This window comes from Sapajus apella, unplaced genomic scaffold (assembly GCF_009761245.1).
Source record: "Sapajus apella isolate SASKATOON/1434 unplaced genomic scaffold, GSC_monkey_1.0 scaffold47, whole genome shotgun sequence".
In the NCBI taxonomy this organism is placed as follows: domain Eukaryota; kingdom Metazoa; phylum Chordata; class Mammalia; order Primates; family Cebidae; genus Sapajus; species Sapajus apella.
The window spans coordinates 4,942,351-4,957,618 of NW_022436987.1; the positions used below are offsets into that span (position 1 = coordinate 4,942,351).

General features: G+C 45.9%; 1 long non-coding RNA gene across 1 annotated transcript; it reads right to left on the reverse strand.

The window, feature by feature from the left end:
• Positions 1-1,980: 1,980 nt before the first annotated feature.
• Positions 1,981-15,215, reverse strand: LOC116525359. Its single transcript, XR_004257652.1, has 3 exons — positions 14,948-15,215; positions 7,012-7,101; positions 1,981-2,198 (listed from the first exon to the last, which is right to left on the reverse strand). It is a non-coding gene; the product is annotated as an uncharacterized LOC116525359 (long non-coding RNA).
• Between the last annotated feature and the right edge of the window lie 53 nt (positions 15,216-15,268).

Below are 15,268 nucleotides of genomic sequence, written 5' to 3' on the forward strand. Positions count from 1 at the left end.
TTCAGCACCTATTTTTATTAACTTTTTCTTTGCATTGGAAGAGACGATGGGGACTGCAGTAGGGGAAGGAAGGCAAGGACTTAAGTGAAAGACAGGCATTTCAGAAGGAACAGCAGCTTGTTTGGCTATCTGCTCTGCAAGGTTATTTCCCTGACTTGTGAAAGAAAAGTCTTTTTGATGCTCTGGGACATGTGCAATAGCTATCTCTCTGGCACCTGGAGATTGTCTAGGACACGAACAGTTAGTTGTTTGTGGACTAGACCTTGGCCTTTACTGTTAATAAGACCCCTCTCAGTCCAAATTTTTCCAAATGTATGAGCCCCTCCAAAGGCATATTTAGAATCAGGATAGATAGTTCCTTCTTGGCTCTGTAAATGTTTCAAAGCTTGGATGAGTGCAAACAGTTCACGGGTTTGGGCAGACTAATTATTGGGTAGTCTTCCTGACTTTACTTCTTCAAGAGTTTCTCCATTAGTTACTGAATACTTATTATGTCTTTTCCCTTCAATTACTTGGGAGGACCTATCTATAAATAAGCACCACACTGTCTTGAAGTGAGTTTCTTCTAAGTCTGGCCAGACCTTCATATGGTAATTAAGTAAATCTAAACATGTGTGCCTCCTTTATAGGTTTGGATTCCTCGTTAAGAAACCTGCTGGGTTGAGTGAATATCAGTGGTTAATGTTAAATTATCTTTTTCTAGCAGAATAGCCTCACTCTTTAAAATGTTTGAGTCAGATCCACCTCCTTGCTTTTTGATTTAAGATAGTTCTAACTTGGTGGGGCTTGCTTACTATTAATTTTCCTTCAAAGGTTAATTTTCTACTTTCTTTAACTAATACTGCTGTAGCCACGATGGATTGAATGCATTGAGACCAGCCACAGGTGACTGGGTTTAAAACCTTTGACAGCAAGGCCACGAGCTGCCGTGGACTCTGTGCTCTTGGGTAAGCACTCTTAAAGGTACCCTGTTACTCACGTTAACAAAAAGGTGAAATGGCTTTTCTAGGAAGGGTAGGGCTAGAATAGGGGCAGTTATGAGCATCTCTTTTAATTCCTCAACTTGATGGATTTCCTCAGAAGTCTACAAGAGACAGTCAGGTTTCCACTGGGTAAGTTTGTCATATAAAAGTTTACTTTTTAGTGCACAGCTGCCTGAAGGGAGCGTTGGGGAAACTGAAGGGAACAAGATGGTCTAGAGGATCCCATGTGTTGGTGGGTGCAGGTTATTTAGAAACAGGGACTTTTTGTCTTTCAGAGGAGTTGGTTTCTGGCTTGTTCATTCTGGTTTTTAAGGGGTAAAGGAGGACAGGTCCTTGTCTCTAACAAAGAGCATAGTCTATCTCCTCCTGGGAGACGAGGATTTTATCATGAACATGTTCCATTAAGAGCTGACAGGCCGGGCGCGGTGGCTCAAGCCTGTAATCCCAGCACTTTGGGAGGCCGAGGCGGGTGGATCACAAGGTCAAGAGATCGAGACCATCCTGGTCAGCATGGTGAAACCCCGTCTCTACTAAAAATACAGAAAATTAGCTGGGCATGGTGGTGTGTGCCTGTAATCCCAGCTACTCAGGAGGCTGAGGCAGGAGAATTGCCTGAACCCAGGAGGCGGAGGTTGCGGTGAGCCGAGATCGCGCCATTGCACTCCAGCCTGGGTAACAAGAGCGAAACTCTGTCTCAAAAAAAAAAAAAAAATCCACTCCTCATCAGGCCTAAATTTTGGCCAGAAGACTAAGGGTGTAAGGATGGGCCCTCCAAATAAAACAACAATATTTTATTATTTGCTGCTTTCTTTTGTGTTTGGTTCTTTCATTATCTTTCTAATATTTTAACATAAGCCTTAGGGGACTATCAGGAGGAATTTCATTATCTTGAAGGTTCGGGGTGATGCCTAAGTAGAATAGGCCTTTTCCTTGGAATTTTCAACACCCCCTTGCTGGAGGTTTCTAGCACTCCTAGGTGTGGGGGGTTGGGGGAGTGCTGGGGCAGTGTGGGGGTGCCTCAACCTGCGATGTTTCTTACCTTGGTCTGTGCAGTTACCTGGTTGCCGTGGTGTTGTAAGCTGCTTCTCCCTGTGTTGCTGAGAGCCTGGATTTATTCATCACAACAGGTGGGTCTTGATCTCCTATTCCTGAGGCCACTGCAATGGGACAGTGGGACATGTCTCCCCCTGGGTGGGGTGACTGAAGACCCCCCTCCTGAAGGAGAATGGGAACCCCAGATGAGCCCCCAAAATTGTTAGAAACAAATGCTTGTTCCTTAGTGCCACAAAGAAGAACTAGCACTTAGACAAAGTTTTCTTAGCAAGGCAATTTTATTTTCTGCAGAAAGGGTGCTTCTCACAGGGCTGGCCATCATGAGAGCACCCAGAACAAAGGAGAGTTGAAATTTTTATTTCTAATATGACTCCTGCCCCGATGTCCTTCCCCCTTGACTGGGGTCATACTGCACAATTTAAACTAGACTTGACTGGCTAAACATCTAAACTTTCTTTTTTTTTTTTAAAGATGGGGTTTCACCATATTGGTCAGGCTGGTCTCGAACTCCTGACCTCAGGTGATCCGCCCTCTTCAGCTTCCCAAAGTGCTGGGATTACAGGCGTGAGCCACCATGCCTGGCTCATTTAAACTTTCTTGGATAAAGTGGACACCTAACAAGAGAGAGGGGAGAGGAGGAAGGGGTCCCATGCAGTGAACTAGAGAGCCAGTCTTTTCTTAAATTAGGAAAGGAATGTGAGCTGGTGCTGATAACACCACTGGTGCTGTGGCATGCCTGGGCATGTAGTAAAGTCAGAAAGAAGAAAAGGAGAAGAAAGTGTGGGGGTACTGGGAATTAAAGAATAAAAGGTTGAGCAGGCTCTTTGAAGAGAAACTTTGCCGTAACTCACACACTTGGTGGGGCTTGCTTACTATTAATTTTCCTTCAAAGGGTTAACTTTCTGCTTTCTTTAACTAATACTGCTGTAGCCACATGGATTGAATGCCTTGAGGCCATCCACAGGTGACTGTGTTTAAAGCCTTTGACAAGAGCTGGGCTCGGTGGCTCACGCCTGTAATCCCAGCACTTTGGGAGGCTGAGGTGGGCGGATCACCTGAGGTCAGGAGTTCGAGACCAGCCTGACCAATACGGTGAAACCCCATCTTAAAAAAAAAAAAAAAAAACAAAAAACCTTTGACAGGAAGGCTCATGCATGATCTCTCTCTCTCTTTCTCACACACACACACACATGGACTGGCTCACACAGCTAGCAGGGCAAAAAATACCCTCACTTGAGGAGAGATCCAGACCCATTTGGGGAGTCTGCAACACAAATGCCCTTTCCCCTTACCTGTTCTTCTGCACCAGGTTTTTTTTTTGTTTGTTTGTTTGTTTTTGAGATGGAGTCTCGCTCTGTCACCAGGCTGGAGTGCAGTGGCATGATCTCAGCTCACTCCAACCTGTGCCTCCCAGGTTCAAGTGATTCTCCTGCCTCAGCCTCCTGAGTAGCTGGGACTACAGGCGTATGCCACCATGCCCAACTAATTTATTTATTTATTTTATTTTTTATAATTTTTTATTTTTTTGAGACTGAGCTTCGCTCTTGTTACCCAGGCTGGAGTGCAATGGCGTGATCTTGGCTTACCGCAACCTCCGCCTCCTGGGTTCAGGCAATTCTCCTGGCTCAGCCTCCTGAGTAGCTGGGATTACAGGCACGCACCACCATGCCCAGCTGATTTTTTGTATTTTTAGTAGAGACGGGGTTTCACCATGTTGACCAGGATGGTCTCGATCTCTTGACCTCGTGATCCACCCGCCTCGGCCTCCCAAAGTGCTGGGATTACAGGCTTGAGCCACTGCGCCTGGCCTAATTTTTGTATTTTTAGTAGAGATGGGGTTTCACCGTGTTGGCCAGGATGGTCTCCATCTTTTGGCCTTGTGATCCACCCGCCTCAGTCTCCTAAAGTGCTGGTATTACAGGTGTGAACCACTGCGCCTGGCCTGTTTTTTTCCTTTTTTTGGGGACTGGGTTTTACTCCAGTGGCCCAGGCTGGAGTGTAGTGGTGCGGTCTTGACTCCTTGCAACCTCTGCCTCCTGGGTTCAAGCAATTCTCCTGCCTCAGCCTCCCAAAAAGCTGAGATTACTACTAGTGCTACTGTGCCCAGAAAATTTTTGTATTTTTGTAGAGATAAGGTTTCGCTATGTTGCCCAGGCTGGTCTTGAACTCCTGGGCTCAAGCAATCCACCTGCCTTGGCCTCGCAACATGCTGGGATTACAGGCATGAGCCACCCTGCTCGGCTGCACCAGGTCTTAAAAGGAAATCCTTCCTCAACCACCAGGCTTCTTATGGAGAGTATGCAAATTTGCATCTGTAGATGTTTCCCTCTGGGAGGTTTCAAGGCTCTCCCTTGGGCATAATAAGAAAAGAGAGCAACTCAGAGGAAGGGAACATAAAGGGCAGGGTTTGAGTAGACACTTTTGCAGGCAGCTTGGGAGAGGGGCTGAGGCTTTGGAAGCCAGGAGAAGGAAGACAGCCAAGGGGCCAGAGGGGCTGACAGAGCAAGGAGAAAGGGCTCAGCCATGTTCTTCGGTGCTTTGGCACATGACCTCATTATCATGGGCAACAGGCTAAGGCTATTTGATTGTGTTTGGGGAAAAGGATTGAAAAATACTTAGTGCCAGGCATGGTGGTTCACACCTGTAATCCCGGCACTTTGGGAGGCCAAGGCAGGCAGATGGCTTGAGCCCAGGGGTTTGAGACCAGTCTGGGCAACATGGTAAAACCCTGTTTCTACTAAAAATACAGAAATAAGCCAGATGTGGTGGCATATTCCTGTAATCCCAGCTACTTGGGAGGCTAAGGCAGGAGAATCTCTTGAACCCGGGAGGTAGAGGTTGCAGTGAGCCGAGATCGTGCTACTGCACTCCATCCTGGGCAATAGAGCAAGATTCTGTCTCAAGAAAAAAAGAAAAATAATTCCTTAGCAATGATGTAGTAATCCCCACTAGGGGTGGCTGCCCATATTCTAATTCTAATATTCGAATTGCAATCTGAATTCTAATATTCTTGTACATCCTTCTACTCTGGAAATTGTCCTTGTTACACAGGCTGGGTGCCCAATGACCAGGTCTGTACTATGCAACCCTGTCCCCATGGCATATAGCTAATTGGTCCAGTGGTGGACTTGAATCAAGAGGTCTCATCAGATCTGTTCATAGCCAAACCACCAATAATTTGGGGGTCTGCCCCCGAGCCAAGCCAGGCCAGAGACCCTTCTCAGAGCAGAGTGAGAACAGACTAGTCCCTCTCTGCCAGTGGCAGGTGGAATGTGAATGAGGCCAGGGAGCTAGTGGCGCTCAGTCACACTGAGGAGTTGAGGCTGCAGTGGGGAATGTTGAAGGCAGCATGCAGAGAAAACCAGAGAACTAGACATTGAATCCTTGGTTCCAGCCATATCTGACCAAGGCCCTAAATCAGTGTTTCCCTTTTATTTTTCTGGTTTAGTTGCTACTTGAAACACTCAATTATCCTTCTAACAAGCTTCCACCCCCACTTTTGCTTCTTAAAGTAGTTGGTTAGGTTTTTTGTTCCTTACACCACACACCAAGAAAACAGGTGACGAGCTAAGTAGGTTAAATTAACGTTATCCAAAGCTTTGTTCATCCTGAGACCTCAGATTACTTCGCATCCCTCAATCACAATGGCACCCAGAAGGCACTGTATCAACAGGGACTGCTTTTTCCCTAGCCAGTTTTGGAAGCTCCATTACCAGAGCTGGTGTCTCCCTTTCTAGAAAATTCTCAGTCTGTTTACATAAGACCTGGAACTGCCTGGGAAGACCCCACAGTTCAAAAGGTGATATGAGACCCTCTGGGAGTATCCTTAGAGGACATGCTGGGTCTCATACTTATTTTCAGCTTTACATGTGACTCAGCCATTGCTGCTGCCACCACCTCTTTCTTCTTTCTTTTTTTCTTTTCTCTCCTTCCTTCCTTTTTTTTTTTTTTTTTTTTTTTTTGAGATGAAATTTGGCTTTGTTGCCCAGGCTAGAGTGTAGTGGCGTGATCTCAGCTCACTGCAACCTCCACCCCCTAGGTCCAACTGATTCTCCTGCCTCAGCCTCCCAAGTAGCTGGGATTACAGGCACCTGCCACCATGCCTGGCTAATTTTTATTTTTATTTTTTTATTTTTTATTTTTTTTATTTTTGGGACGGAGTTTCGCTCATTACCCAGGCTGGAGTGCAATGGCACGATCTCGGCTCACCGCAGCCTCCGCCTCCTGGGTTCAGGCAATTCTCCTGCCTCAGCCTCCTGAGTAGCTAGGATTACAGGCACGCGCCACCATGCCCAGCTAATTTTTTGTATTTTTTTAGTAGAGACGGGGTTTCACCATGTTGACCAGGATGGTCTCGATCTCTTGACCTCATGATCCACCCGCCTCGGCCTCCCAAAGTGCTGGGATTACAGGCTTGAGCCACCGCGCCCGGCCCTAATTTTTATTTTTGTATTTATTTATTTATTTTTGAGACAGAGTCTTGCTCTGTCACCCAGGCTGGAGTGCAGTGGCGTGATCTCAACTCACTGCAACCTCCGTCTGCTGGGTTCAAGTGATTCTCCTGCCTCAGCCTCCTGAGTAGCTGGGACTACAGGCACCCGCCACCATGCCTGACATGTTTTTGTATTTTTAGTAGAGATGGGGTTTCACCATGTTGTCCAGGCTGGTCTGGAACTCCTGACTTCATGTGATCTGCTCGCCTTCACCTTCCAAAGTGCTGGGATTACAGGTATGAGCCACCGTGCCCAGCCAGCTAATTTTTATATTTTTAGTAGAGATAGGGTTTCACTGTGTTGGCCAGGGCTGGTCTTGAACTCCTGACCTCAAGTGATCCACCTGCCTTGGCCTTCCAAAGTGCCGGTATTACAGGTGTGAGCCACTGTGCCTGGCCAGTCTCTTCTTATAGTATGCATAATATCTGCATCAAGGCAAAATACATTTCTAAGCATGCAAACAAATCCACGCACCCACTTACCAGACAGTTGCTCTCTACTCCATGATTTGTGTCTAAGGCCAATATAAGATGGGCGGATGGCCAAGGCACAGCCTGTCCTCCTGAAATCATCTGTGGGAAGATAATTCACTGTTGAGCAACTCAGGACTTGAAGGAGAAAATAGGATTATAAATATTTTTACATTCATCAACTCACTGAATAAAAGGGATATTTGGGACATTTTAATACATCTTAAATTAGTAATAATGAGTACTATTCAAATTTCCTTTCTATCTGGAGGGAGGTGACATGTTGGCATGTTGGCTTTTTTTTTTTTTTTTTTTCTCTTGAGATCGAGTTTTGCTCTGTCACCCAGGCTGCAGTGCTGCAGTGCCCCAATCTCAGCTCACTGCAACCTCTGCCTACTGGGTTCAAGTGATTCTCCTGCTTCAGCCTCCTTAGAAGGTGGGATTATGGGTGCATGTCACCACGCCTGGCTAATTTTTGTATTTTTACTAGAGACGGGGTTTTACCTTGTTGGCCAGGCTGGTCTTGAACTTGGGACCTCAGTTGATCCACCCACCTCAGCCTCCCAAAGTGCTGGGATTACAGGCATAAGCCACCATGGCCAGCCTGTTGGTCTTTATTAAATTCTGCCATGTCCCACAGAGTTTAAGGTAGAGAATAGAAAGTTCAATTTGGGACATGCTAAAGTTAAGGACCCTGCAGGGCATGCTGGTGGCAAGACCCAAGGGCATTTAAGACCCAGAATTTAGGTTTGGACATCATTGGCTTTTGGGTGGTTGTTGAAACCTTGGGTATGAGTGAGATAATCCAAGAAGAATTTGAAAGAAGAAGTAAACCAAGACAGAGCCCTGGGAACAGAAACATTTATGGGGCTGATGGGAAGAAAAGGAATTAGTCAAGAAGAAAGAAAATGCATTCAAAGAGATGGAAGAAAATGAGGGGTGACGGGCAATTTAGTAGCTGCAGGAGTAAAGGATTTCAAGAATGAAGAATTGGTCAACATAGAGAAGAGGCCTAAAAAGATAAGTACTGAGAGGACGAAGAAGATAAGGCGTCCCTCTAGTATAGCAACAAGGAAGTTCCTGGTGACATTAGTGGCTTCGGTGGTATAGTAGAGAGAGAATCCAGATGTCAGGGGGTTGAGGACCCTGGCGCCAGTCCACAGGGGAATGGAGCTTTCCCTGCACTGCTCAGCACTACGTGATGACAAGAAGGTGGAAGGTTAAGGGGACATGATGTAATGAGATAAGGAAGAGGGAGCTGCAAGAATAGGCACTTATGTTTGGATAATCGGATTTTGTCAGAGTGTTGCTTTTAGGTGATGACAGGCCTCAGAGTGTGACCAAGGGGATGAGGGGCCTGAGCAGTAAGAAGGGCTAAGGTCATTGGAAACAAGGGGGCGAGAGACTTTAAGATTAAGATATAGAAGGTGTTATCCATAGGGATATTAAATCACCCGGGATGATGGCAGTATTTCTTCTGGGAAGCCTGTGAGTCAAGGGCCAAAGTCCTCAGTGAATGTAGGGAAGTGAGTAGATGGCCGTGCTGAGGGAGGGAGTCCAAAGAACAGTGGTGATCTGAAAGAGGCAGTGAGGGCGGGGGATGCTGACCACCTTCCTTGTCACATGGTAGGTGGGTTATGTCGTTAGTAGGGCCTCATGCTATGTCCTCAACCAGGTTTCAGTTAAAGCAGAAGGTGGAGGGAGCTCCCTCTATAAATGAACCAAGGTTCCAGGTGCTATAGGCTCAGGGTGCTGCAGTAGTAGCAGGAAGCACAGAGGGCAGCAGCATCCCAAGAGCACAGGAGAGGCCCCTATCTGGATTAACCTTTTTGAGAGGTTAGTCTAGGATGACAGGAGAGTCAGTCTAGGATGACAGGAAGAGTTGGGGGCATCATGGGGCTGATTGAAAAGGCACTAAGAGAGATCAGGATTGATGTGGCTTCCACGCTGTGCAGACCAAGGACCTAGGCGATGGGGCAGCCTGGTATGCACCAGATTCCCAGCAGAAATTTGGTGAGCCTCTGCAGGGCCTGGCCCTGGTGAGGAGAGGGATAACTAGATCCAAGTCAGAATATAAGTAGACAGTGGTCTCCTGCACCCTCTGGGTGGATATGTCTTTGTCATGGATTCTGCAGTTGGCCTCCCATCCATTCACACACAGTTCTCTATGGAGGAGCTCTTTAAGTAAGATTGGTTTCACTTCCAGCCTCAGTGGTGTGTCCTAAATCAGTTAGAAAAATCCCATCCCCAGGCCCAGTCTCTGGGTCAGGGAATGGCCCAAGCCAGCTCTACCCTCCGCTGTGTGTGGACTTTTCTCTGGTCACAGGAGTTGCTTTAAAGTGAGTCTCAGGTCGGGCGCGGTGGCTCACGCCTGTAATCCCAGCACTTTGGGAGGCCGAGGCGGGTGGATTACGAGGTCAAGAGATCGAGACCATCCTGGTCAACACGGTGAAACCCCGTCTCTACTAAAAATACAAAAAATTAGCTGGGCATGGTGGTGCGTGCCTGTAATCCCAGCTACTCAGGAGGCTGAGGCAGGAGAATTGCTTGAACCCAGGGGGCGGAGGTTGCGGTGAGCCGATCGTGCCACTGCACTCCAGCCTGGGTAACAAGAGCGAAACTCCGTCTCAAAAAAAAAAAAAAAAAAAAAAAAAAAGTGAGTCTCTAAGTCTAGAGAAAAGATGTAAAATCTTTAAAAACTGCAGCCATTTCTGCCACTATAAGGAGAAACAGCCTTGTTTGAATCCATTCTATGCTGCTGTCACAGAATATCACAGACTAAGTGTCTTAGTCTATTTGTGTTTCTATAAAGCAATACCTGAGGCTGGGCAATTTATAAAAGAGAAGAGGTTTATTTGGCTCATGGTTCTGAAGGCTGTACAAGAAGCATGACACCAGCATCTGCATCCAGAGAGGGTCTCAAGCTGCTTCCACTCATGCCAGAAGGTGAAGGGGAGCCACTGTGTGCAGATGTCACATGGCGAGAAAGAAGGCAAGAAAGAGAAGGAAGGTGTCAGGCTCTTTTTAACAGCCAGCTCTCAGGGGAACTCTCATGGAAACTAATAGATCAAGAACTCATTCATTACCATGAGGACAGGACAAGGACTGCACCAAGTCATTCATGAGGGATTTGCTCCCATGACCCAAACACCTCTCATTAGGCCCCACCTACAACATTGGGGATCAAATTTCAACATGAGGTTTAAAGGGTTAAATATTCAAACTATAGCACTGGGTAATTGACAATAAACAGAAATTTATTTGGCTTACAATTCTGGAGGTTGAGGAGTCTAATATCAAGGTCCAGCATCTGGCAAGGACCTTATTGCTGCATCATCCCATGATGGAAGGCATCACATGAGTGAGAAAGCATGTTTGTACATGAGAAAGTGAGAGTGACACGAGAGCAAACTCATCCTTTTATCTGGATCCCACTCCTGAGATAACCCATGGCCATGGTAACAGCATTAATCCATGCATGAGGGTGGATACTTCATGACCTGATCACCTCTTAAAGCTCCTACTTCTCAACACTGTTGCACTAGAGATTAAGTTTCCAACACATGGACTTTGGAGGACACATTCAAATCACAAAAAGTCTATATTACTATTCTTCAGAGAAACAGAGCCAATAGGATATATATTTATGAGGGGATTTTTTATGAGAATTGGCTCACTTTATTATGGAAGCCAAGAAGTCCCATGATATGCTGTCTGTAAGCGGAAGACTCAGGAATGCTGGTGGTACAATTCAGTCTTAAGGGTTGAGAACCAGGAGCTCCTCCTCTAAAGGCAGGAGAAAATGTCTCAGCTCAGAGAGAGCAAATTTGCCCTTCCTCCATCTTTTTGTTCTATTCAGGTTCATAGTGGACTGGATAATGCCTATCCAACATTGGTGAGGGCAATCTTCCTTACTCAGCCTACTGATTTAAATGATTTCTTCCAGAAACACCCTTACAGACACACCCAGAAATAATGTTTTACCAACTCTCTGGGCATCCCTTAACCCAGTCAAGTTGACACAGAAAATTAACCATCACACAACCCAAGGATAAAGCCAACACACACAGAGGAGGGAAGAGCTGGGCCAGTGTAGAGAAACAAAGCCCCTGAAGATGTTGAGACCCTCTGGATCAAAGCATTCTTCAAGTCCTCATTGCTTCTGGACTTTTTTTCTGGAACAATATGTGTTCTTTATTTTTATTTATTTATTTTTGAGATAGGGGCTTACTCTGTTGCCCAGGCTGGAGTACAGTGGTCTGATCATAGCTCACTGCAGCCTCGAACTCCTGGGCTCAGGCAATCCTCCCACCTGAGCCTCCCAAGTAGCTGGGATTATAAGTGCATGCCACCATGCCTGGCTAATATTTTATTTTTATTTTTTATTTTTTGTAGATACAGGGTCTTGCTTGGTTTCTCAGGCTGATCTTGAACTCCTAGGCTCGAGTGATCCTTCCACCTCAGCCTCCCAAATGTTCTTTATTATTGACACCAGTTTGAACTGGGTGTTCTGTTACCTTGCCTTACCTGAGAGCATCCCAGCTGAGAGGAACATACCTTAGACATACTTTGTCCCGTTAGCTCCTTACCCACCTTCCCGGGGCCAAGATATGTATGGGGGCTGGGCATGTGTAGACTCTGGAGTTCTCAGCCTTCAGGGGACTGTGATTCTGAAGATGGAGCTGGATGTAAACTGTGAGTCAGGGAGGGAGTCAGTTTTCTCTGTCAGAGACTATTTGGCCCCCAGCTCCTATCTTGGTGATCTAGACATTTAGTTCTGTTTTGTAGAATCTTTTGCATGACCGACCACACCTGACTTTCTTAGTAATCTCCCTAAATTAGTTTTCTGCTAGTAAGAGTGTTCACTGTTGTGAACAGCTAATTTTTGTATTTTTGGTAGAGACAGAGTTTCACCGTGTTGGCCAGGCTGGTCTTGAACTCCTGACCTCACGTGAACCACATGGTTATTATCTGCTTTTCCTTCCCACTCTTACTCATTCAGTGAATATTTATCAAGTGTCTACCAGATGGCAGGCACCATTCTGGGCACTGGGGCTAAATCAGTGAACAAAATAGACAATAATCCCTGCCCTTGGGGCTTATAGGATTACATTCTAATAGGGAGATACAGACAGTAAACAAAATAAACAAGTAAAAATATTTAAACAGTGATAAAATGGGCCAGACACGGTGGCTCACTCCTGTAATCCTAGTGCTTTAGGAGGCTGAGGCGTAGGATTGCGCAGGGCTCAGAGTTTCAGACCAGCTTTGGGAATACAGTGAGAGCCCTGTCTCTATAAATAATAAAAATAAAAAATTAGCCAGGCATGGTGGCACATGCCTGTGGCCCTGAGAGGATGGGGCGGGAGAAGTGCTTGAGCCCAGGAGTTCAAGGCTGCAGTGAGCTATGATCACGCCACGGTACTCCAGCCTGGGTGACAGAGCGAGACCCTGTCTCGAAAAAGCAATAAAATGCTAAGGTGGAAAATTCAAATCAGGGAGTTTTTTATGTGTTTTACATAGGTTGTATAGGGAAGGCCTCACTGAGAAAGTTGCTTTGGCTTTTGGGTAAAGACCTCAACAAACTGAGACATGAACTATGGCTGAGTATGGAGGGGAAGATCACTCTCAGTAGAGGGAACAAGTCCAAAGGCCTTGAGGTGGGCACGTGTCTGGTGTGTTTGAGGAACGGCAAGGAGGCCAATTTGACCTAGAGGGGTGATGGAAGGGGAGAGTAGGAGGTCACAGAGGTGATAGAGCTGGTCACATGGAGCCTTTAGGGCATAGTGAGCATGTCAGTTTTTACATCTGATCAATGGGGGAACATGGGATAGTTTTAAGCGAAGTACTGACAAGACCTGACTTACGTTTTAAAAGAAAGACGAATCAAGGATGACCCCAAGTTTTTATCTGAACAGATGAAAGAATTGACTTGGTACTAGTTGGCTGAGTGTGGTGGCTCACACCTGTAATCCCAACAATTTGGGGGTCTGAGGCAGGTGGATCACTTGAGGCCAGGAGTTCAAGATCAGCATGGGGAACATGGTGAAACCCCATCTCTACTAAAAATACAAAAATTAACTGGGTGTGGTGGCGCATGCCTGTAATCCCAGCTACTCAGGAGGCTGAGGCATGAGAGTTGCTTGAACCTGGGAGATGGAGGTTGCGGTGAGCCAAGATGGCACCACTGCTACACTCCAGCCTGAGTGACAGAGTAAAACTCTGTCTCAAAAAAAAAAAAATTGACTTGCTATTAGTTGTTAGAGAAACTACATTTTGTGTGTGTGTTGGGGAGGGCGGATGGAGAATAAATGGTCAGTTTGGGGTATTTACATTTTTTTTGAGACAGGGTCTTGCTCTGTTGCCCAGGCTGGCATGCAGAGGTATAATCATGGCTCTCTGCAGCCTCGACCTCCCTGGCTGAAGTGATCCTTCCACCTTATCCTCCTGAGTAGCTGGGACTTACAGGTATGTCCCAACATGCTTGGCTATTTTTTTTTTTCATTTTTCATTTTTTATTTAATTTTTAATTTTATTTTAAAGATGGGGTTTCACTATGTTGGTCAGGCTGGTCTTGAACTCCCGACCTCAGGTGATCCACCTGCCTTGACCTCCAAAGTGCTTGGATTACAGGCGTGAGCCACCATGCCCGGCCCGCTTGGCTAATTTAAAAATTTTTTTTTAGAGATAGGGTCTCGCTATGTTGCCCAGACTGGTCTTGAACTCCTAAACTCAAGTGATCTGCTTGCCTCTGCCTCCCACAGTGCTGAGATTACAGGCGTGAACTATGGCACCTGCCTGGACACTTAAATTTGCAGTGCCTATCAGACATCCAAGTAGAGAGGTCAAGTAGACAGATGGCTGTCTGAGTCTGGAGTTCAGCACTGAGGTTCAGGTTAGGGATTTATTTGAGGCTCACTAGAAAAGTGATGGTATTTAAAACTCCAAAACTGGCCGGGCACAGTGGCTCACACTTGTAATCTCAACACTTTGGGAGGCCGAGGTAGGCGGATCACTTGAGGTCAGAAGTTTGAGACTAGCCTTGCCAACATGACGAAATCCTGTCTTTACTAAAAATACAAAAATTAGCCGGCTGTGGTGGCAGACACCTGTAATCCCAGCTACTTGGGAGGCTGAATTGCTTGAACCTGGGAGGTGGAGGGTTCAGTGAGCTGAGACCAAGCCACTGTATTCTAGTCTGGGTGACAGAGTGAGACTCTGTCTCAGAAAAAAACAAAAAAACAAAAACAAAACACTACAAAACTGGATAAACCCACTCAAGACTTTTTGCCTTTACTTTGATGACCCTTTTTCTGAGCTGTGACAGTACTTTAATTCACGTTTAGATACTTATTTAGAAAAGGACTGGGCATACTGCAAATGAAGACATAATGTTTCATGTCTGGCAGACTCTAGCTTTTTTTTTTTTTTTTTTTGAGACAGGGTTTTGCTCTTATTGCCCAGGCTGGAGTGCAGAGGCATGATCTTGGCTCTATGCAACCTCCGCCTCCCGGGTTCAAGTGATTCTCCTGCCTCAGCCTCCTGAGTAGCTGGGATTATAGGTGCCTGCCACCATGCCCAGCTAATTTTTGTATTTTTGGTAGAGTCAGGGTTTCACCATGTTGGCCAGGTTGATCTTGAACTCCTAGGAGGCTGAGGCAGGAGAATTGCTTGAACTCAGGAGGCAGAGATTGCAGTGAGCTGAGATTGTGCCACTGGGCAACAAGAGCAAGACTTTGTGTCAAAAGAAAAATTCTGTCGTTTTTAAATTTTGAATATAAATCTTCTTTTGTTTCTTCTGTTGCTTCAAAGCCTTGAGAATGCTGGCATTTATCCATAAATATAACTGCCTCATCCTATTAAATATATAGTTCCTATGGCTGTTCTTTAAAATATTTAGCACTTTGATCCACTTGGTGTTTATTTTTATATACTATGTGAAACTTACATTTTTGTCCTCCGAAGTTTCATTCATTTATCTGCACATTCTTTTCATAGTTCATCCTTTCTTACTGCCGTGTTTGTGAATGTTATTTTAGTATGTGTCCCGTCAGGATTAATATATATGTTTGTTCAGTCTCATTCCTTTCCGTTGATCTCAGCTTCTATCTTTGTTTCTGCTCTTTAGTCACAGCCCAGCAGCACCAAAGGAACATCTCGCCCCCTGCAGGCAGCCGGTATCCCCACAACCTGGGTCTGTCCTCGGAGCCCAGGTGGACGTGTAGCTCTGTCCCTGCGGGAGGATTCAGGGCCCTTTTGACAGGTCTCC